The sequence below is a fragment of the Leptodactylus fuscus genome, chromosome 6 (assembly GCF_031893055.1).
Source record: "Leptodactylus fuscus isolate aLepFus1 chromosome 6, aLepFus1.hap2, whole genome shotgun sequence".
Lineage (NCBI taxonomy): Eukaryota > Metazoa > Chordata > Amphibia > Anura > Leptodactylidae > Leptodactylus > Leptodactylus fuscus.
This window is the reverse complement of record NC_134270.1, coordinates 145,729,032-145,753,340: the sequence shown is the minus strand read 5'-3', so window position 1 is coordinate 145,753,340 and position 24,309 is coordinate 145,729,032. Positions and strand designations below refer to the sequence as shown.

The window sequence follows — 24,309 nt, the reverse complement described above, 5'->3', positions numbered from 1 at the left end:
TCAATATCTTAAAGTAGGTTTTTGCACCAGGCAGCCCCCTCGCAGTGGATGGAAGTGGCACTTCAAATAGAGTGACAAGATAACAATACATCCGACTGTAAATTATTTGAGAATAATGTCACAACGCTACACCAGGATCGGGGGCAAGGTTTATTTGATTTCATGTTGTTCCTTGCAAGGACTCTACGTAATAAGAAATATGGTAGATAATAAAGATTTTAGCCCTTCTTTATCCTGGCTATTGAGCGCCTATATCTATAGATTTTTGTGCTTTGGTTGAGATTGCCTATGTCCAGGGCGCTGCATCCATTGCATGTTGAGCTGTGTGCTGATATGTATGTGCATGGTGTACAGTAGAAGTTAGTGCATGCTGGATGTGTGTATACAGACAGCTCCAGATCCTGTGTCCTAGATCCCCATCCCCGCAGGATTCCAGCCCTGCTCTTCCACTCCTCCCCCCTCCCCTCTCATTCTCCTCTGTGGGGAGGCAGAGCACATAGATCCTGCATCAGCACCAGCCACAGTCACAGCATCTCTGCTCTCCATCATCAACCAGAGTGGGATATAGGGGGTGGGGGGAGAAAGAGGGGGACACCCTAACAGATTATACCGGGGTGGGCTGGAGGAGGTGAAAGGAGTGAAAGAGAGAGACCTCTGTAACGCTGCAGAAGGAGGAGAGGGGGAGGAGAGGTGGAAAGAAGGAGGTGGTGGTGGCGACTAAAGAGGGGGGGGATGCAGCCGGTTTTTACCTGAAGACATAGAAGAAGGAAGACTGGAGGGGGTGAGAGGAACCGTGTTGAATATTGCACACTGGAGTACAGGTAAGACTTATGCTTGGTGCTAAGGTTGGCAGGACTGACATTTCAGAGAATGGGGGCTGCATCTTTGCTCCCGTGTTGACAGTGGTTGCAGCAATAGTGGCCATAGACATAAGAGTGGGCTTTGGAGGATACACAGGGTGGAGGGCAGCGTTAACCTTTCCAATCCCACAATAGCGCTTGTATTAGCCCATCACACGGGGTGCAGAGCCTATGATACACAGCAGGGCCCCTTGCAGTTAGGTGTTTGCAGGGTGCTATGTATACCCCGCTATATAGTCACTGTCCTTCACTGTGTTTTTCTGTTTTAACCAAAGCCCCATGGGGATATCTCTATTGGCTTTCTTATTGGTCATGCCCAGACCTTCTATCGCCACAGCCTTGCCCTGAGATGCTGTGAAGGATGTGCTAATAGGCTACATAGTGTACTGACTGACAATGTCCTGGCCTGTACATATATATATATATATATATATATATATATATATATAGTCTTTAGTTTTCCTGATCTCTGTTTACCTCGAAAAAAAGAATCGCAAACAGTATTTACCTCTGCTTGTCATATCCTGTGATGTCACTGCTGATGCCAAGCAGGGTTTCCTGCATGTTGACATCATCGCTACCTAACCACACCCCTTTGCTATCTATGTCCCACCTGCATCAGGACTAATACAACAGCCAGGTATTAAGAGAGTCTGATTCACCGCCTTGTGATTGTATCCTAAATGAAGAGCCACCAATGTATCCGTGCCTGGTTGTCAGGTGTGGGGTAAGATCGAAGCAGCGAGAGGTTAAATTTGGGCTCCTCTCATAGTGTTTGCTGCAGCCTCATTTCCTCTTTGCACTGTGAGCTCTCACTTTTCTCCTCCTGATGTTCCACTTCTCATACTGTTCTACTTCCTTCGCCGGCTCACATCTGATTTCCCCATATCCCTCTTCTTCTGCTCCACATCTCATTCCATTCTCTTCACTGCTCCCGTCTTGCCTCTCTTTCAAGCTGTCTTCCATTGCTGTCTAATCCCTTGAAGTGTTTATCTCCCAAGCCTAATATGTATTCTGGTCTATCCCCGTCATACGCTCACAATTCTTGTACTCTTCACTATTGTTGGCCTTGCCATTGTTCCTTTTGCTTTGTGTTGCTTTTACCAGCTATTTTGTCTTGTCATTGATACTAGTTGACAATTCATGAGACGTTCCGGGGCTATCAAATAATAGCGGCCTTCTGGAAATAAATTCTTACAGTAAACAAAGGAGATGGATGTCGAGTAGAAAAATCTGTTGTCCCAGGTCGACATCCCCATCAACCTACGTATTGTGGATACGAATGTTTTCTTACTTGTGGGATGTTCTTTTATGTTACTACTATATGTCTGTACAGTTCTAATATATTTCCTCATTAGATCGGTGGGGTCTTGGCCAGACTACTAGATAATTCTTAAAGGGGGTCTTTAATGTATGTATATTCCACTTTGTAAAAAACGTGTTCCTGCGCTATGTTTGTAGTGTACCCTTTAAAGCGGCTTTACGTACATGCAAGTGTAGCAAACAGCAATTCCAAAGGAAAGTCAGAGGACTTGGAGCCACCTGTAGTCAACTCTGACACTATAGCCCCACCCACAGTGCACTTGCAGAGTGTTTTCCATAAAAGGTTGATCCTCTCTGTATTGCCTCTGTGGTTTTGTACAAAGATCTCACCTCGGAGATTGATTTCTCAGTTGATGTGAAGACTTGTAGTCCTGGGTTGTATCTTCAAAATTCATGAAAAAGTGCTTTTTTATACAGTGAAACCTCTAAGAGACAACTCAAAATTGCTTCGCATAGGGGTCTTATGCAGGGGGTGGTCTTAAAGAGAGTGTCAAATCCAAAATGCCTCCAAAACCAATAACAATACAATGTGGAGGAGTAAAATCATAAGACAAACAGATGAAGCAGTGCAGAGATAAATCCTATTTTTATGGCTATTCATTTAGATTGCAAGTGCACAGGGGGTGGGTCCATCTTGCCAGATTTGCCTACAGACAGCTATGAAGGAGAAAGTGCCTGAAAATGTCAATTACGGCAAAGGGGTGGCCTTGGGTAGTAATTCCAAAGAAAAGCTAGAGGACCTGGAGCCATCTGTAGTCAACTCTGACAATTCAGTCCCGCCTCCAATGCACTTGTAGGACGATTTGCAAATTCATTAAAAGATGATTATCTTTTTACCTTCATGACCACATAGGTATGTTTCTGCTTCTATTAAAGTCACCTACTCAAGACTGTTATTATGTCAGTATACGTAATACATGGCAGAAGTGAAAATCTATCATGAGAAATCCGTTCTGGATAAGCAGGTGGTCGTCTCAAACAGGCAGGCTTTCGGAGAGATAGTGCTAAGCAAAAATAGAGCCCTGGTCATGAATGTACTGGAAATGACATTGTAATAAGAGTCTAAAGATCAGATTGCTTCTTGTCTGCTGGATAAACACCATCCTGAAAATTGTCATGCTGACAGTTTCCTATCTGTGAGTATGGTCAGGGTAATAGTTACTTATAAATTGCTACTAGAACCGGATACATGTATAGATTTTCAGAACATTCACTTATTCTTTTACTGTTCATTTCATGGTAACACAACCTTGCAAGAATTGACGTGGCGGGTATATTTCTCCAGCCGGAGGACTCATCACCAAGTGTTTATATTTTCCTCCATACCTCCACCACCGATGGCCTTTTGCATCTGTCTCCCTATGTCTGTCCACTATCTCCCATGCCCTGTTGTCTTTCCCCCCAGCTCTACAATTCCAGTCTCCACCTCCTGCTCTCTCAATCTCCTCCTGTGTGTCGTCTCTGCTCCCCTGTGTAATCTGCACTGTGCTGTCTTGTGTTCCCTCAGGTTAATCCTGCTCACTATCATCTGCTGCCCCCTCCCCTCACATCCAGAACCCCCTACATCTGTCTCCTTCTCCTCTTGCAATCACAACCTCTCACTCCATCGTAAGCTGTCTGTCCTCAACTTTCCATCCTTATAGACAGAACATCATCATCACTGCAGGGCACCATGGCCGTCATGTATAGAGGTTACTGTATGGGTGGTCCGCAGTGAAGTTAACAAGGGAAATTGGGTTTATTTGCATTCATTTAAACAGTATCCCTGCGCTGAAATACAGCGATATTAATATTATTGGTCATGATGTTGCATTAGTCTGGGTTTGTGTGTATATGAATGTATATGTCCATTATATATTCGAAAATTTCTATTCATATGTATGTGTATATACTGTGTGTGTATTTATATGTATGTATGTGTGTATACTGTAGTGTATGTATGTATGTGCGTACACTGGTCTATATACTGTATGTGCATGTATGTATATGTATGTGTGTGCGTTCAGGGGTCTATATATGTGCATATATTGATATATTCTCTACTCCTTGCTCTACTGCTCTGCCAAAGAGGCAAATTATATTGGACCTATTATGTTCCGTAAATCTGCCATTATTATCCCCATGTAAGGCTACATCCACATCTGCATCAGAGAACGTCCGGTGCGGAGTCCATCTAAACCATTTGTTTCATCCAGCGAAGAGACTTAGTAAACAACAGATACTTGACAGGCTCCCATTATAGTCAATGGTGTCCCTTGGGATCCGTTGTTGTCAATCATTAGATGGATCTGTTTTCATTGTTTCATCCATTCTTCTTTTCCTGGACCCGAAGAGTGGATTGAACAAGGCAGATGTGAAAAGTATTTAAGTAGGACATGAAAATACTTCTAATTCTCCTCTTTTAGTACATACCGGTATCCCCATGAGATAACCATTCTGCATCCTCTCATCTCATTGTATTGTTCCTCTGTTATTCCTCCTAGAAATGTATAAATACGTTGACAACTTGGTGTTACCATTCCTCTTGTCAAAGAGGTGTGTCCTTACACAATTTCATACTGTCAGCCCTGATTGGACAGTGCCCGAAGTCTACAGAGACACAGCCAACTGGTAACACCCAGTTGTCAAATATAAATATACAACTATTTTCTTAAACCTGACATGTCAGGAGAGGTAATAGGTCCTCCTTAATGGGGTTGTCCAGTTTCACCAAATTAATGTTACTCTTTGTATAATGAAAAATTGTAATATATACTTTATGTATCAATTTGTTATGGTTTTCTAGATCTCTGTTTGCTGTCATTCTGTTTACTTCGAGTGGATAAAAATCAGTCCTTGGTCATGTGATGGTCACAGGTGCACGGCTTGTTCGAGTCATTGCACTGTAATCAGAGCTCTGATTTGTAACGAGCTGTGCACCTGTGTGTCCATCACATGACCATGGACTGTTAATCCCATGACCATGGACTTTACATCATATGATCATGGACTGTAGATCACATGACCATGGACTATTAATCCCATGACCACGGACTGTACATCACATGACCATGGACAGTAGATCACATGACCATGGACTGTAGATCACATGACCATGGACTATTAATCCCATGACCATGGACTGTACAACATATGACCATGGACTGTAGATCACATGACCATGGACTATTAATCCCATGACCATGGACTGTACATCATATAACCATGGACTGTAGATCACATAACCATGGACTGTAGATCACATGACCATGGACTGTAGATCACATTACCATGGACTGTAGATCACATGACCATGGACTGTAGATTACATAACCACGGACTGTACATTGTATGACCATGGACTGTAGATCACATGCCCATGGACTGTAGATCACATGCCCATGGACTGTAGATCACATGACCATGGACAGTAGATCACATTACCATGAACTGTAGATCACATTACCATGGACTTTAGATCACATGACCAGGGACTGTAGATCACATGACCATGGACTGTATATCACATGACCATGGACTGTATATCACATGATCATGGACTGTAGATAATGGATTGACTTTTATCTACTGGAAGTAAACAGAATGAATGACAGCAAGCAGCGATCTAGAAAACCGTGAGGAATTGATACAGAAAGTATATTGGAAAATTGTACAACTTTTATTGTTATAAAACATAACATTTATTTGCTACAAATGAACAACTCCTTTAAGTACAGCTTATGGCAGATTCCCTTTGGCTACAGGCAGTACTTTCTGCAATGATGTATACTACGTTTCTCTATGTGGCATGTAATATTCACTATCTGTGCCCGGTGCGGCTTTCTGTTCCTTCTCCTTCCCATAAACCTCTCTTTGTTATCCAGATTTATGTGCCAGTGCCTCTGTAGTCTCCATACTGTATCATCCTTACACTGCTTGTGTTTCTTCAAACTTCTACCCAAAGGTTGCTTTCGTGTTCTCCTGTGACTCTGCTGTAGCATAAATTCCACATGTGCAGCCCATCAGGGGTTAATCCTCTTACATAAAGCGATGGAGTGTTTTGCATTAATACCAATTTCTACGTGAGGCTTCCATGATCTCTGCTTCTATCTGTCAAAGGCACAAACACACAGACATCTCTCTATGTGAAGTTTTAGTGGCTGCAGTTTGGAGAGAAACGACTCCTTACAGATTATTAATGCTACAAGACCTCACCTCTTAACCCCTTCTTGCCATCCAGTGCACGGCAGAAGCATATTGGATGTGCTAAAGGATTCCTTCGTGTCTCTGGGTTACAGAAATGTAACTCATCTTCATGGTTTGGGGGCAGAGAGATTCATGTACTGACATGCCAGCATGACAAGGACATTACAAGGTCATCTGGATGCTCAGAATCTTCAGACAATCTGGAAAACCATTCTGATGCAAATTGCACTAGATAGATGGATTTAACCCTGGTGTAGATAGGCAGGAGTGCACCAATCTGTAACTCTCAAGGGGTTAAAGTCCATGACTCAAGAGACTGTAGGAGGAAATAGCATTAGGGTTGGATGACAGGGTATGAGACATCATTTAATGGAGAAATATCCACATTTACAAATAAAATCTAAAGGAAATCTCATTGAGAACTTATAGTACTTTATACAATTCGATGGCGCCTCAGCCTAGAGCATATAACTACTGCTATACTCAAAGTATTTAAGTTCAATAGTCCTATATAGATGTAAGGTCTCCCTCTGCTTAGTACTTTGTACTCTATATTGGGTGTTATATAATTGTACGAAGTCTGCTGGGTGCATTATCACCGGCGTGCAGTGCATTTTGGGAGTTTCCTTGCATGTCCATACGCAGCGAAGGCCGAGTAATTGTGCCATATACCTACCTGATCTCCTAACATGAATCATTTCCCGCTGGGACATTATACCAGTAGCCCCTCACCCTTCTAATTATTTTCCCATTGTAATAACCTGTACCAACTTAATTGCTTGACGTGAAAAAAAACGGCACCTTTCACATTAATTATTACAGCAGATTACTGCTGCAGGAAAATAAGTCACAAGCAGGGGTGTAGCCTGGAAATGGGTCATGGTGGAAGATGATATGCGCATTGTAGATGAGCAAGATTTAGAAGAGGAGAAAGTCGGTCCATAGCCATGTGCCCTCTACTGTTCTCTGTTATCAGCCATTTCAGTCCCGGGCAAGACGAGCTGGAGCATTCCCCGAAAGTCCACAAAAAAGTGTTCTAGATTGGTACCTATGAATAGATTTACAAATTTACAAGTTTTTTGCATAGTTTTGTACTTGCTAACAACAGTGCCAAGTAGGAGACCTGCACAAACATAAAGTGAAAAGTGCATTTGGAAATAGAAGGGTTAATAGATTATACTTGCCAATTAACAAAATAGAAATGTAAATCCCATCAATATTTGGTGTGACCTTTACCCTTTGGACGAGGAGTCCTGGAAGTGATGATATGGCCTCCACAGATATAGCCCTGATCTCATCATCGTCCAGTCTGTCTGGGATGACATGAAGAAACAGACGATTGGAGCGAGCCTACATCCACAGAAAATCTGGGCTAAGTTCTCCAAGATGGTGGGAACAACCTCCTTGCCGAGTTTCTTCAAAAACTGCAAGTGTACCAAGAAGAACTGATGGAGGGCAAAGGCCACGCCGAATATTGATGGGATTTACCTTTCTCTTTTTGTCATTCACTTCATTTTAGAAATTGCAAAAAATAAACTTCTATTTCTGAAAGCATTCTTACTTTGCAGCATTTTTGCCACACCTGTCTAAAACTTTTGCATATTACTGTACTTTTGTGGCTATTGTATCTGTGCAGAGAAAAGGGGCTTTATCTTGTCACAAGTGCCCCAAGTCCAGCAAGGGCTCCGGCTCTCATGGGTTAAATCAATGAGGAAAAATCGTCTCTGTTGACAATGGGGTTGTTGTGGGTTTCCTTTACTATTGATGGTCAGAATAGCGTAGGATGCTCATAAAGGCTGTATTGGACAGTCAGATCTGGACCAATCGAAGATCTGATGAACCAAAAACAAGCCAGGCAAACTGAATGGGGAAGGTACGATCCCTACTGCCATTGTTCCTCTGCCCTGATAGCACTGGGCGATGCGATGCCCCTCTGCACCGTTGCTCAGCTGATTGGCGGCACTATTATACAGGCCTATTATCTGTCTAATAGGGCTTTAAGTCAGCGGGATCCATTGGGAATCATTGCAATGAAAACACATTTGCCATAATGGCCCTACTAAGAATAGAAGCCATGACAATAGTGCGAACAAACCCAAAACTTCATGACAAATTGGCATCCATTTTTCAATCCATTTCTTATTGACCACAAAAGTAAAAAAAATTAATAGAAATGATTAAAATTAATGCCAAATGATGCATCAGGTTGACTCGCATAGAAATTAATAAGATCCAGGGCAACATGGTGGCTCAGTGGTTAGCACTGCAGCACTAGAGTCCTGCAAGGAGTTTGTATGTTCTCCCCGTGTTTGCATGGATTTCCTCCTTCTACAAAGACATATTGATAGGAGGAAAAAAAAAGTACATTGTGATCCCTGTATGGGGCTCACAATCTACATTAAAAAAAAAAAAAGGATCCATTAGTGGTCCCAGCTTAACAAAAAATCAGGCATGATAAAATTCACCATAGCTGATACTTCCTTGTCTTCTCTTTGTTGGGGAGAGTCAGGAATTTCGCATACACATAGCTGGCCTGTCCTGCCAAAATCGATGGGTTTGGATGATTCTCTTCTGTGTATTGGGGCCTATTAACTATATTAGGTTATGTCTAAAAATTAAAAAGATCTAAGATTGCCAAAATAATAATGGGGTTGTACATGAATCATAGGAAGCTCAGGGGTGGGGTTTAATACTCGGGGGATGTCCAATGCTCTACTGTTCAGTCCCAGTCTACAAGATTGGAAGTGGAGAGGCTCACATGACCGCTGGGGTTAATGGGTGGCTCAGTGATCATGTGAGCCTCATCACTTTCGGTAAGTCCCTACATGGGAGGGAGAAGGGATCGGGACTGTCTTATTTCTATCTCATCCATCCGGGCCGCCCCTGAGTTTCATATGTTTCCTGGACAACCCATTTAAGAATTTTTCCAGTGTTGTACAGAATTGTGAAAGATGTAAATTGTATTAATATTGCCTTTTGTTTATGACTTGGATGTGGAGTGGAGTCCTACAGGTTTTCCTTTCTAGTCCATTCAGTACATAAGCCTGGCTCAGTGCTGAGCTGCATAGAACACTATTAGACAATTAAATATATTGAAGCTGACTACTGTTTGGCGGCACAGTGATATAAGTAAGAGGATCAAAGACTACCACCGGATTTCCTCTAGGAAGGATCCTTAAGTATAACCATCAATTGTGATAATGTAGAGAACAGTATCTATATAAAATGGATAAGCGCTCCGCTAGTCAAATGTTATTGTCATTACAACCATTATAGTTCAGCAAGTTGTTTATGGCGTCATTTATGAGTATAAATATTCTAATAAAATTTTGATGGGAAAGCCTCATTTAATGCAATGGACTATAAGTAAGGAGTAGGTACCCCGCTTATAGTGGTGAACTTTACAGCCAATATCATTCACATATATCTAGGTAAATGTTTTCGGAGGTTCTTAGAAGTAGAGATTATTCATATGAGGTAGTGATCACGGGGCGGACAGGACACAATGTCATCAGCCCCATTGGGGAATGGTATTATCAGTCTGAAATGGCTGCAATAGATTGTAGTCTTGTGTAATGTTATGGGTGGGATTACTGTCAGGTTAGACATGTTATAGAGCCCTATAAAAACCAGTGTGAGATGTTTATCACGTATAGAAGTTCAGATTGGATGTGGTAACTGTGTGCAGGGGTGAACTAAGAGTGGCCCTATGGACATTACAGGTTATGGGCCCCTTACCAATCACCATAGTAAAGACATACAGGATCTGGGCTAATAAAACGCACTTTAAGGGTCAATTCATTCATTATTGTACTATATGATGAAGGGGCTTAAAGGACTTATGTGGGAAATAATATTTTTGGGTAATGTGTTCAATCTATTTAGTGTACAAGTAGTAGGAGTAGAGCAGGGTCAGACCCTAATTCCAAAAGTGAGCAGGGGAGGTAGAACCATGACTTCCACCCCCTACAGTATTGTTGGAATGTAAGAATCAGTGCAAGGGAGGACTGCGGTGTATATAGAGTGGTCTAAAGTCTTGGAGACGCCAGGGTGGTGCAAAGGAATGGAGACACCTGAATAAGGCCTCATGCCTCACATGACCGAGTGTGCAGACTAAGAGGGTTATTTTATAGCAGAATGTGAACATCATCTAAGTTATTTCTGTCCCCCATGGACCTCAATTGGGGTTCCATTGATCCTCCAATGTCATGGAGTAAGATAGGACCTGCTCTATACTCTTTGGTATGGAATGGAGCATTGGACCATGTGCATGAGCCCTAAATGGACAGTGTTTGTTGCTAGGGTTATAGCTGTCTATCAGATACCTATGTCACATGCACCACTTTGACATGGTTCCAAGATGGCAGCTTTCAAAATGGCCACTGTGTTGGACACCTCTCTACACAGACTTGCCCTCTTCTCCTTAGCAACATACCACATACAGGATGGCCTTCTTACACACCATCTCCATACCTTTGGACCACTGTGGTGTCTCCATACTTTTTGACCACTATGGTGTCCCCATTCCTTTGGACCATTGTGGTGTCTCCATACTTTTTGACCACTATGGTGTCCCCATTCCTTTGGACCATTGTGGTGTCTCCTTACCTTTGGACCACTGTGGTGTCTCCATAACTGTGGATCACCCTGTATTACTAAGTCTGCTGATATGCTGCAGAGAGTACACAGCCCAAAATAATATACCCTACCTAACTGCTTTAATTCTCCTTCTGACCATGTGGTGTCTCCATACCTTTAGACCACTATGGTGTCCCCATACCTTTGGACCACTGTGGTGTCTCCATTACTTTAGACCACTATGGTGTCCCCATACCTTTGGACCACTGTGGTGTCTCCATACCTTTGGACCACTGTGGTGTCTCCATACCTTTAGACCACTATGGTGTCCCCATACCTTTGGACCACTGTGGTGTCTCCATACCTTTAGACCACTGTGATGTCTCCATACCTTTGGACCACCCTGTATTACTAAGTCTGCTGCAGAGAGTACACTGCCCAAAATAATATACCCTACCTAATACCCCTTCTGACCATGAATTTCGAAGCACTGCCCTAATGCCGAAATGATCAGTCAACCCCCGATCATAAGGCGGACACTCCCATTGAATTACAATACAATCACCCTCTCCACAACCTAAAATGGCTACTTCCAGTTAGCTTCACTGTATACCTGTGTATATATATTTTCGATTTGATAAATGATATTATTTTTATATATACATTTTAGGTTTTTAAAACATAAGTTTTTTTTTTAAGGATCAAATTGTACAGTGAGGCCTACGATATAGATGCCTCTACTGGATACATCTCCCTACGACCTGACAAGTGTTATGCCACTTCCCACCTTCCCTGGCCGCATATTGAAGACGTTTATGACCTGTCCGAGGTGCTGAAAACCCCCTGCTAAATTATACATGCTTCATTTCCACAGATTGGGGTCAGTAAGCAGGAACTGTCAGGGCTGATTTAGGTAGCAGTAAATACGCTCGCATAATCTAGAAAAACAAGGGAATTTTTGCAATAAAGATGTGCGTGTCAGCAGGAATCTCACATTATTTCCCAGAATAAGCAGCCTTCTCCTAGTGTTAGATTTGTTGTCTATTATTTTGCATCTAACTGTGGATGATGTCAGGCATATAGATGTCCACATTTTTCACATAGTTTGCCATTAGTCAGACATCATCTGTGTGAAAATAAATCCCAGTTTAAGTGTGATTCTCACTCCGAGGATAAATAAAATAAGACTCAGTGTTACGAACATCCAACGTTTTAACTCTTCGAAGAAGCTCTGAATCTAGGAATGAATGGTATAAGGAATACACTATGAAGCAAAAGTTTTAGGCAGGGGGATGCTGCATCGTCAGAAGGTTTTCAGAAATAATAGTTTTTGTCAATGAATAACAGTAAGGTAATGAAGAAAAGAGAAATGTAAATCCCATTGATATTCAGTGTGACCTTTGCCCTTTACTTTCCATCAGTTCTCGTTACTTGCAGACAGATTTTGAAGGAACTCGGCAGGGAGGTTGTTTCCGCCATCTTGAAGAACTAAGCACAGATCTTCTGTGGATGTAGGCTTGCTCCAAGCCTTCTTTTTTTAATGCAGATTATATAGGGATCACAATGTACATTTTCTTTTTCCTATCAGTATGTCTCTGTAGAATGGGATGAAATCCACCCAAACATGGGGAGAACATACAAACTCCTTGCAGATGTTGTTCCTGGCAGGATTTGAACCCAGGACTCCAGTGTTAACCACTGAGCCACCGTGTTGCCCCTGCTCCAAGCCTTCTGTCTCTTTGTGTCATCCCAGACAGACTGGATGATGATGATATTTGGGCTATATCTGTGGAGGCCGTATCATCACTTCCAGGACTCCTCCTCCAAAGAGTAAAGGTCACTCCAAATATTGATGGGATTTACATTAATCTTGTGTTGATCTGACCCATCTGGAGCCTGACACACAGTGCACAGCCGGGAAGCTCCTTCTCCAGCCAGTTATCTTACAGCCGGGTATAGGACTTGTGAGGAGGAATGGGAACATGGATGAGCTTGTGTTCAGTGTTCCTTTAAAGAGGTTGAATTCTTGGGACAACTACTATTGGGAATAGGCCTACGAAAAACTATATGCTATATTTGTAATCCAGTTGTCCACCTATGTGGTCCTGGTATGAATGCTACCTCTACACCCTTTATAGTTATACCTCTGACCGATAACCTATCCCTCCTTAAACAATGTATTGATACTATGACAGACATGTGTTTCTGGTATATAATTCTTATTAGGTTTATATTGTGCTGACTGTAGGATCTTGGCCAGGCATTGACTACACTAAGAGTAAGGAGATGTGTAGTATAGTTTCGCCAGAAGGTTGTGGTGGTTGTTTCCCCCTCTGCCCCCCTGATTATTACCCTCTGCTAAATACCCCAGCCCTAAGTTTGCTAACAATGTAGTTCCTGTAGAGCGGAGTACTCTATATATCTTCTTTCCACCTAAGAGTAAATATGATGTGACCAACCAGGACAGGGCACCTTCTCTCTATGGCAGTCGCATGGTCTGATACTCTATGTATCCTTTGATGTCCATCACCTCCAGACAAAGATTTGCAATAAAAGCAGCCATAAAAGCTCAGGCTTGGAGTCCTCTTTGTCATCGTTCACTTTCCGGAGATAGTATACTCTTATGATGACATGTTTGAACAATATTTTGCCTGGGGATTTTCATCCTATACATCTGTTCCCTTGATAATTCTGCCAGTTCTGCTCGTAGCTCTGGTTTTGAAGAATGCAATGTATTTCCAGGTTTGGTCTTACCACTCATGAATATTGTATGTGATAGATATTGACCAAGCTGGGGATACAAGGACATCTACATCTGGAACGTAGATGACATTTGCAGTCTGGATTAATAAGTTATTTTCTTATCCACTCCTGCTGACATTATCATAGCCAACCTTTTCACCTCTATAGAAGGCATCTAGTTTATCTTACACCTACATTCCTACACTATCATCCTTGTAGTAGACATGTTCTTCAACCCTATGCATGGTGGTTATAGTAAAGTACAGTGCGATGTCCAATACATAGGCTTTTGTGTAGGCTCCATCTTGGATATACTAACCTTGACCACAGGCTGCACTGATATCCATGAGTGGAGTCAACTTCCCAAATGACGTCCTGTTTAGTATTCTTCTACGGTACATTAGATGTTGGTTGAGGGCACGACAGAGGTCTCTATTAATATTTATTTACTTCTTACCACTCTTTTTAACCTGTCTATGATGGGTCTCAAACTTGCCATAGTTTCTCCTCTACTCTGTTAACAGCATTTAGTGATCTGCTTTACAGCAAAGTCATGACTAAAGGTAGCAATAGGGTGGCGCCAACTCATTGAGGTCTATGAGAGAAATTTCTAGGCATGGTATGGATGGGGAGTAGATAAGTTGTGGCATCATCATTTGTCAGTAGTGGGTGCAAAGTCATCTGTAGAGGTGTTATCTTCTATTGTGATCCTATCTCTCATGCAATAAATATCCCTACACAATTGGCAAATGTCAGTACATTATTAGGCTTAGCAATCACAGTGAAAATTTCAGGATATAGAACTTTTCAGAAAATATAGTTAGTGACATGGGAAATTAAAAATAAATCATTAAAAGCTTTAAAAAATATGTTTGTTTTTTTTTAGAATGTAGATTGTGAGCCCCATATAGGGATCACAATGTACATTTGTTTTCCTATCAGTATGTCTTTGTAGAATGGGAGGAACTCCGCGCAAACATGGGGAGAACATACAAACTCCTTGCAGATGTTGTTCCTGGCGGGATTCGAACCCAGGACTCCAGCACTGCAAGGCTAACCACTGAGCCACCATGTTGACCCCATAAAAAATATGTTTTACATGCAAACTTCATTTAGAAAAATAGGCATTTTTGGTTGCAACATTCCCTTTAAGTGTAAGTAATCTGTTTTGTTGATTGAGGAGGTGATGGCTAAACATTCACTGATCACAAAGTCATAGACTAAGCTAAGGAAACCCCTATTGTTTGATACAGAAATCCTTGTTGTGTGTACTTGACAAAATTGTAAGCACTCCATTAGGATCTCATTAAATATGTATAAGACAAGTTATTCATTACAACTACTTGTCAATGAGTATCCTTATGGATCTATTTGTGGATAGTGAACACAGCCGGGGACATTGAATGTTATTTGATGTGTTAAATTACAACCCTACGGAAAATATATCCTCATGAATAATATAGAAGAATATACTATACAGGAAACAAGTCTGATATTTTATATATAAAGGATCACAATGCAGGAATCCAAGACTTAGATATATCCATATCCAATAAGGAATGACTGATCCCTATGATAGGTCATTCATTTGAGATCAGTGGGGATCTGACACCTGGAACCAACACTGATCAACTATTCTGAGCGTAGTGTATGGAGCCAGAAGCAGACGACTCTGTACACTGTGTAGTGGCCTGGCAGCGCTGTTGTAGCTCAGCTCCTATTCAACTGAAAGTGAGCTGAACTATAATAGCTTGGCTTGGCCATTGCACAGTGTATGGAGCCATCTGCTTCTGGCTCTGAACACTATGCTCAGGGTATTAGAAAAATGGTTATATACACCATTATCCTACATTGTGACATCACAGTGTTTATTATCTCTGTACTGTGACATCACTGTTTATATTATCCCTGTATTGTGACATCACTGTGTTTATTATCCCTATACTGTGACATCACTGTGTATATTATCTCTGTACTGTGACATCATTGTGTGTATTATCCCTGTACTGTGACATCACTGTGTATATTATCCCTGTACTGTGACATCACTGTGTGTATTATTCCTGTACTGTGACATCACTGTGTGTATTATCCCTGTACTGTGACATCACTGTGTATATTATCCCTGTACTGTGACATCACTGTGTGTATTATTCCTGTACTGTGACATCACTGTGTGTATTATCCCTGTACTGTGACATCACTGTGTGTATTATCCCTGTACTGTGACATCACTGTGTATATTATCCCTGTACTGTGACATCACTGTGTGTATTATTCCTGTACTGTGACATCACTGTGTGTATTATCCCTGTACTGTGACATCACTGTGTGTATTATCCCTGTACTGTGACATCACTGTGTGTATTATCCTGTACTGTGACATCACTGTGTGTATTATCCCTGTACTGTGACATCACTGTGTGTATTATCCCTGTACTGTGACATCACTGTGTGTATTATCCCTGTACTGTGACATCACTGTGTGTATTATCCCTGTACTGTGACATCACTGTGTGTATTATCCCTGTACTGTGACATCACTGTGTGTATTATCCTGTACTGTGACATCACTGTGTGTATTATCCCTGTACTGTGACATCACTGTGTATATTATCCCTGTACTGTGACATCACTGTGTGTATTATCCTGTACTGTGACATCACTGTGTGTATTATCCCTGTACTGTGACATCACTGTGTGTATTATCCCTGTACTGTGACATCACTGTGTGTATTATCCCTGTACTGTGACATCACTGTGTGTATTATCCCTGTACTGTGACATCACTGTGTGTATTATCCTGTACTGTGACATCACTGTGTGTATTATCCCTGTACTGTGACATCACTGTGTGTATTATCCCTGTACTGTGACATCACTGTGTGTATTATCCCTGTACTGTGACATCACTGTGTGTATTATCCCTGTACTGTGACATCACTGTGTGTATTATCCCTGTACTGTGACATCACTGTGTGTATTATCCCTGTACTGTGACATCACTGTGTGTATTATCCCTGTACTGTGACATCACTGTGTGTATTATCCTGTACTGTGACATCACTGTGTGTATTATCCCTGTACTGTGACATCACTGTGTGTATTATCCCTGTACTGTGACATCACTGTGTGTATTATCCTGTACTGTGACATCACTGTGTATATTATCCCTGTACTGTGACATCACTGTGTGTATTATTCCTGTACTGTGACATCACTGTGTATATTATCCTGTACTGTGACATCACTGTGTATATTATCCCTGTACTGTGACATCACTGTATGTATTATCCCTGTACTGTGACATCACTGTGTGTATTATCCCTGTACTGTGACATCACTGTGTGTATTATCCTGTACTGTGACATCACTGTGTGTATTATCCCTGTACTGTGACATCACTGTGTGTATTATCCTGTACTGTGACATCACTGTGTATATTATCCCTGTACTGTGACATCACTGTGTGTATTATTCCTGTACTGTGACATCACTGTGTATATTATCCTGTACTGTGACATCACTGTGTATATTATCCCTGTACTGTGACATCACTGTGTGTATTATCCCTGTACTGTGACATCACTGTGTGTATTATCCCTGTACTGTGACATCACTGTGTGTATTATCCCTGTCCTGTGACATCACTGTGTGTATTATCCATGTACTGTGACATCACTGTGTGCGTAATTCCTCTATTGTGAAATCCCTATGCATAAGGGAGACCAAAATCAGCTTTCCACGTTCTATGTTCTGAGCTTGCTGGTGAGAATAGTCCATGTGGAGTGAGTTGGGCCCCATTACATTTCTTTAGCTGATGGCTATGTGTTACCCGCTTGATGATAAAAATCTAACATTGACCACAATGCACATTTTGCTTTACGAAGCTATACAGTATATACCTGTATAAAGCCTGAACATGTACACAGTCATAGAGGCAACGTACATCACTGATACCGGATCTGCTAGCGTAGAACTGTCCCCCTCCTAGTGGCAATTTCAGGATTGTCAATCAGAGCGGATACAGTTAGATGTCAGACCGGTTATACTGCATAGAGCTGAGTAACACAACACTAGAAGCGCTGACATGTTTGTATGAGGGTTGTGCAACAAACCATCACTAGCAGGGGGCTTAATATTGATTTTGCGACAGGGCCCCCTCACCTGCTCATACCATCGAGCGCATATATGAACTGGACACGGCTGAGACATGCATCTAGTGGGCTCTGTATCAATAGAGGATATTATTATTCATGTATATGAAGATGACGCTGCTGTATGCATCAATGAGTGTCATTCATGAGTCAGCGCGACATGGTCCTCAGAATTCTCCCCAGATAATATTGCTTAGCTTATGACCCGGGTATAGGATATTGCAGGTTATATGCTTCACCTGGTTCATCCCATTCTATGTATTTTATTAATGTCAATGTCCCTTTCCTGACTCTCTATATTACTGAATGAGAATCGCTCCGTGACAGTGTCACAGCATATTACTTCGCCATTCTACCGGTGACAGAGTGCGTTGCATTCTCAACATGCCTATGGTCTTTTGTATAAGACAGGAGAGATTTTATGAATGAAGGCTCACGCAGCCAATGCCAGCCGTCCATCTGTTCCCAAGCACCTTATTGGCAAACGCGTTTGCTTCTCGCATCTCTCTGCATCCGAGTCACGTGATAAGGTTTTCAGTAATTTCTCCCCGGTGCAGCATGTGAGCTTGTTGAGTGTGAAAAGCTTATTGCTAACTAAACGGTTTTCAGCAAACCCAAATATGGCAGAGACGGGCTGCAGCAATTACTTGGTACCAGGAGGAGGGGGTGGAATCAATCGAGGGATCTGTATTGACTGCTAAACTAATGCGGTAGACAATGCTTTTGTGTGGGCTTCAAGGGGTTGTACAACCGATAGATGAATTACAGTGCAAATGCTTTGCATAGCGTGCACGCTCTCCATTCATTATTATTCCTATAGCGCCATGTTGGAAGAGAGAACCCTGGGAATAATGCAATCGCTTGGATAAATATGAGCCACAACGGTAGAATTTTTGCAGAAATTTCTGTTTCTCCTACTAATCTAAATGGGACTTGCAGAAATTCATGGGCTTGTTGTCACAATAGACTTCTTTGTAGATGCAGAGAACTGATTTTTAATCAATGAAATTTTGGTAACAGCTCTGAAGTCAATGGGACGGTGCCGCTCCTGGAATATAAACGCACTGTACAGTTGATCTGCGGGGGCCTCAGTTGTCGGATTTCCCCCATATCCCCAATAAATCTAATATTTAGGATAGGCCATCAAAACTAGAAACCGGGATAACCCATGTAGCATAAAACTGCAATGTTTTACAGTCCCTGCCAAATGGATGGGATTCTGGGGAATCCCATCCACACATTGCAGAAAAATATCTGCAGCGGCCATACTGCGATCTCCAAAATTTTGCGTTTTTGTAAATTGCAGCATATCAGTTATACCTAGAGAAACACCAGTGTTTTCCCTATCGGTATAATTGAAGCAGAAAGTCCGCAGAGGAAAACTCCGTGGACATTGTGTGAACAGTGCTGCAGCAAAATTACACAACTTATTTGCACCGCAACTTATCCCGCAATGTTTTTTCACTGTGGCTCTCTTTCTGGGGCCCCTGGCCTGAAGAGGTTTCCAGGCTTGTCCATTGATGACCTATACTTTAGGATAAGTCATCAATTGAAGATCAGCAGGGGTCCAAATAAAATAATGGGGCTGAGCTGTGATATCATGCATAGCTGCTATACAATGTACAGTGCTATGCTTGGTTTTGTGTGATGAGGCCACAAGGCTCCCATCTGATCAGTGGGGTCCCAGGTGTTGACCTGATCTTCAATTTTTATGATTTTTTTCTAAGGATAGATCATTGTTCAAAATCTTTGGTCATCCTGGGCTTAGGAGTCCTCTGGGCGGTCCTACTCATTGCTATACAGCCTTCTGTATGCAGGAGTGCATATAGAGAAAACTGTCAATCACAGATTCGGGCCGCCCACATGACTACTAAACCCACAGTGAGCAGAAGTGTATATCAATAAATGAAGTGGAATGGAAGTCCATAAAACATCATTGAAAAATCCTAAGAAACTAAAGAGGTTGTCCCTGATCAGATAGGTTATCAATATCAGGGTCCAAAATAGGGAACGTCGCCATTCAGCTGTTGCAGAACATTAGACCTAGCCATACACATTAGATATGCCGAGACTGACCCACTGCCTCCAGTGATGCTGGTTGACCTTCTAATGTGTATGAGGCCCTGCCGGGGAGGTGAGGATCAGCAGTTGCCCAATCTTTTTGTTCTTGGGGAGATAAGCCAGCACCAGACTTGTCGTAGAGTGAGTTTCAGATCTTCCCACTCACAACTAAAGATGGGTAATCTGCTTTGTCACGAGCTGGGTTTGATCCAAAAATATCAAAACAAAACTGAAGAAATGGGGTTTCGTCTTCGACTTACTAAGAAGGCCGTCATGATGTGCAATGAGGTAATTACACTCTGGGATAAATTCACACCTCAGAGTATAAAAGGTGGAGACCCAGGGTGGTAAAAATAAAGGAAGGCCTTATTTTAGGCCTCCTTGTGGTGACATGATGGGGCCTCAGCAGTGACCCTGGGAGTATGACATCACCAAGGAGAGCGCCAGATGCTTCAAGGAGGCCCAAATGAGGTACGGGATGGGGAGTATGAATGTTTTTTTAAAAAATTTTTTACACCTCTGGACCTCCAACTATTATACTTTGGAGTCTGCAGAATATAATAGTGATATAATAGTATCATTTCACTTCTGGGTCTATGGGAACTTGTTTGACCCGGGACTCTGAAGCCGAAACAAAATGAAGCTTGGGAGGTTCGCCCATCTTCTCACAACACATTAGTAAAGTTAAGCAAGCAGGTTTATAGGGAAGTCGGGTGAAATAGCTGTGGCCAAATGAAGGTTCGTTTGACCACTGTCTCATAGCTATGGCCAGCTATCCAATGTGTATGATCCTGACAGCCTGAGAGGTGTAGTTTCACAACAGCTGGAGAGTCACAAACTTGAGACATCATCCTAGCGGCTGAAATCTCACAATTTTGATGTTAATGTAGTTATCCCATAAATAATGCAAGGCTCTTGCTTACAAAATGTAATATAAAGTCAATAGATCTTAGTAAATTATACATTACCTTCATGTTTTGTCGAGTAATTACCATTGGCAATAAGTTTAACAATACGCTAAATATTTGATCTCCTATGAATAGTGCATAAAGCCTAAGTTATAACTTATGATATACTGCCGCGTATGACATGTTTTGAGTCATCGGACATCATTTTTAACCTTTTGATACTACAACGGATGCTATGAAAGCATTAGGACTATCATAACCTAATTGTGTAAGGGGTTACCCCAAGATTTCAACTTATTACTTATCCATAGGCAGGGGCGTACCCATAGTGGGTGCAGAGGTAGCAATTGCTGGAGTCTGTGAGGGTCAAATGGCATTCCACAACTTAAGATGATACTAGTATTATAGATAGCATAGGTAATATTTTTCATTGGGCTCCAAGTCAGGGCTGCTTTAACCATAGGGCCAACTGTGCACTTTCATTGGTAGCGGGGCCCCCTTTGGACTGTGGGACAGCAAATGCAGGACCAGGGCAGTGGGTCCAATCTTCCCCAACTCATTGGCATCCTCTGGACACTGATGAGTTGAAGCTGTTCCCTTTTTTAGCATTCGGCTGCTGTCTCTGGAAGCAGGAGGCCCTGCTGGATTCTGGTGACCCTAACCTATCTATCTGCGAGGCTGGGGAGATATGCTGGGGTCTGATGACCCTAATATATCTATCTGCAGGGCCGGGTTGATATGCTGGGGTCTGGTGACCCTAACCTATCTATCTGCGAGGCTGGGGAGATATGCTGGGGTTTGGTGACCCTAACCTATCTATCTGCAGAGCTGAGTGATATGCTGGTTCTGATGACCCTAACCTATCTATCTGCAGGGCTATGTGATATACTGGGTTCTGGTGACCCTAACTTATCTATCTGCAGGGCTGGGGTGATATGATATGCTGGGTTCTGGTCACAGACTCCCTTTAAATGAATGGTTGACCATAAAATTACTTGGATGAACTATTTTCAATAGAGTGAAATCTGTCCCAAACATGGGACCCCCTTCTATGACCTCACATATACGGAAAGGGGTCGTCCAGGTGTAAAGTATATAAATAATTTGATGAGTTATGTGGCATAAACACATAAGGAAAGATATCACTTTTGTTATGTTATTCATGGAAGTTAATATAATTTCTGGCCCCGGATTTATGTTACAAAAACTGATAACCTGACTGTACAGAGCCCTGCAGTGACTCGGGTACCTTGTAATTATGACAGAGAGGCTGCATATAAAAGACTTAATTAAGTGCACAGCTATGCAAAATTTCTGACTTAGCGGAGCAATTTTAGGCATATATTTTAAAAATAGAAGTATACGGGAGTGATGCCTCTTCAGCTATAAGCTACAATGGTGTAAAGAAAAAAAATAGACAAAATTGTAGTTTCTGTTTTACCGAATACTTGTATTCCCCTTGAAATAGCTATTGTAAGCCATCTTCTCTCAGCTCAGCCTTGTGCCATTCCTTTGTTTTCCTCTTAGAAATGTGTGAAAAAATTGACAACTGGGTGTTACCATTCTTGTCATCTCTTATTGGACAATGTTAAAGTATACAGGGACATGCCTCAACCTGGTAACACAGGCTCGTAAGCAAAGATACTCCAAAATATATACAGTATATATATATATATATATATATATATATATATATATATATATATATATATGTACTATATATATATATATATATATATATATATATATATATAATTTATTTCTATATAAAATAGTTATTTTATACATTTATTTCTGATCTATTTTTATTTATTTTATTTCATAAAACATTGTTATTTTATATATTTATTTTATTACATATTATATTTTCATTTATTTAATTCTATATAAAACTGGCATTTCACGGTATCTACTAAGACCAGGCAGGAGAGTCAGATCCGCTTTTAATGAAAAATACAATTAACGTGTGACTATTGGTACTCTCTGAATAAATGCATCTTTACATTTTATACAAAGTTGTTATTTTATATATTTATTTATTTTATTATACATTTTATAATTGTCATGTTATGGTATTTACTAAAACAGACAGGTCAGGAAAGTCAGATCCGCTTTTAATGAAAAATATGATTAACGTGTGAATATTGGGACTCTCTGAATAAATGTATATTTACATGTTATACAAAATTATTTTATATATTTATTATATATTTTTTTATTATTTATTTATTATTATTTTTATATATTTATGTATTATATTTTTTATTTATTTATTATGTTTATATATGTATTTATTATATGTTTTTTATTATCTATTTATTATTATTTATATATATTTATTATATTTTTTATTATTTATTTATTATTTTTAGATATTTATATATTATATATTTTTTTTATTATTTATTTATTATGTTTATATATTTATTTATTATATATTTTTATTATTTATTTATTATTTTTAGATATTTATTTATTATATATTTTTATTATTTATTTATTTATTTATTTTTATTTTACATATAATTTGTTATTTTTCGATATTTACTAAAATAGACATGTCAGGAATGACAGATCCGCTTTTCATAAAAAATCCAATTAATGTATGAAAATTTGGGATCTCTGAATAAATGTAGCTTTACATGTAAAAGAGCACACAAAAGGGAGCTATGTATTTTGGGTGGAGTTACTGTTAATGTCACATGAAAATCTTCTACATATAATGAAAATGTATGTTCCGTGTGAGTCGGCATTGAGTCATTTGCCAAGTACTAAAAGGGAACTAATGGAAAGTGAATTAGATAGTGGAAATGTCACTGTGAGCAAGTTACATGAATGTCATATGTATTTTTAACATGAAAGAATACGACACTATTATTTACTGACCTTAGTAACGCATTCAGCAGACATTACAGGTTGTGTTGTGACTTAGGCCTTATGCACACAGCCGGGCCTGCATTGCTGCACATGGAAACCCTATGGCTAAAGTACAAAGCTGTAGGCACGTAGTGTGCTGCCATATGGTGTCACCATAAGGCATTGTATTACAGATATATTCTCCCCAAGACGCGACACAGCTAGGGTACAATATTTCCAGAATACATCATTCGGTATAATAATGGCCACGATTATTTTCAGTTGGATTTATATGGAATATAGAAGCTAGGAGGTATATATAGAAAATAGGGAAAGGTTATACAAACATTATACACACATTTCTTTCTAATATGTCTTTTTTTTATCTATATTTTCTTCCCTTCATGATCATGGGGGCGGCCATCTTGCCTGCGCTGTTGTTAATAACATTCAGAAATATGCTTTACAGCAGCCACATGGAGCTTAGAGCTCTGCTGTCTAGAGATGACATGACTTGTATGAGAAGGATTGTTGTGGTCATGCTCGGTGACCTGGGCAGACGTCATTGTGCTGGGATAGGGAGGAGGTGACGATCGCCTATTGTGAATGGATGATCCTTTGTTATCTACATAGAGATAT

At 40.7% G+C, this 24,309-nt stretch overlaps 1 protein-coding gene across 2 annotated transcripts in view; it reads left to right on the top strand.

Annotated features, from left to right (window-relative positions):
- Positions 1-633: 633 nt before the first annotated feature.
- DLGAP4 (DLG associated protein 4) overlaps positions 634-24,309 on the top strand; it is a 166,183-nt gene continuing 142,507 nt past the window's right edge. For both annotated transcript variants that reach the window (XM_075277536.1, XM_075277535.1), the window contains exon 1: positions 634-821. The gene's annotated coding sequence lies outside the window, so the exon portion shown is untranslated. The remainder of the gene's footprint in view (positions 822-24,309) is intronic.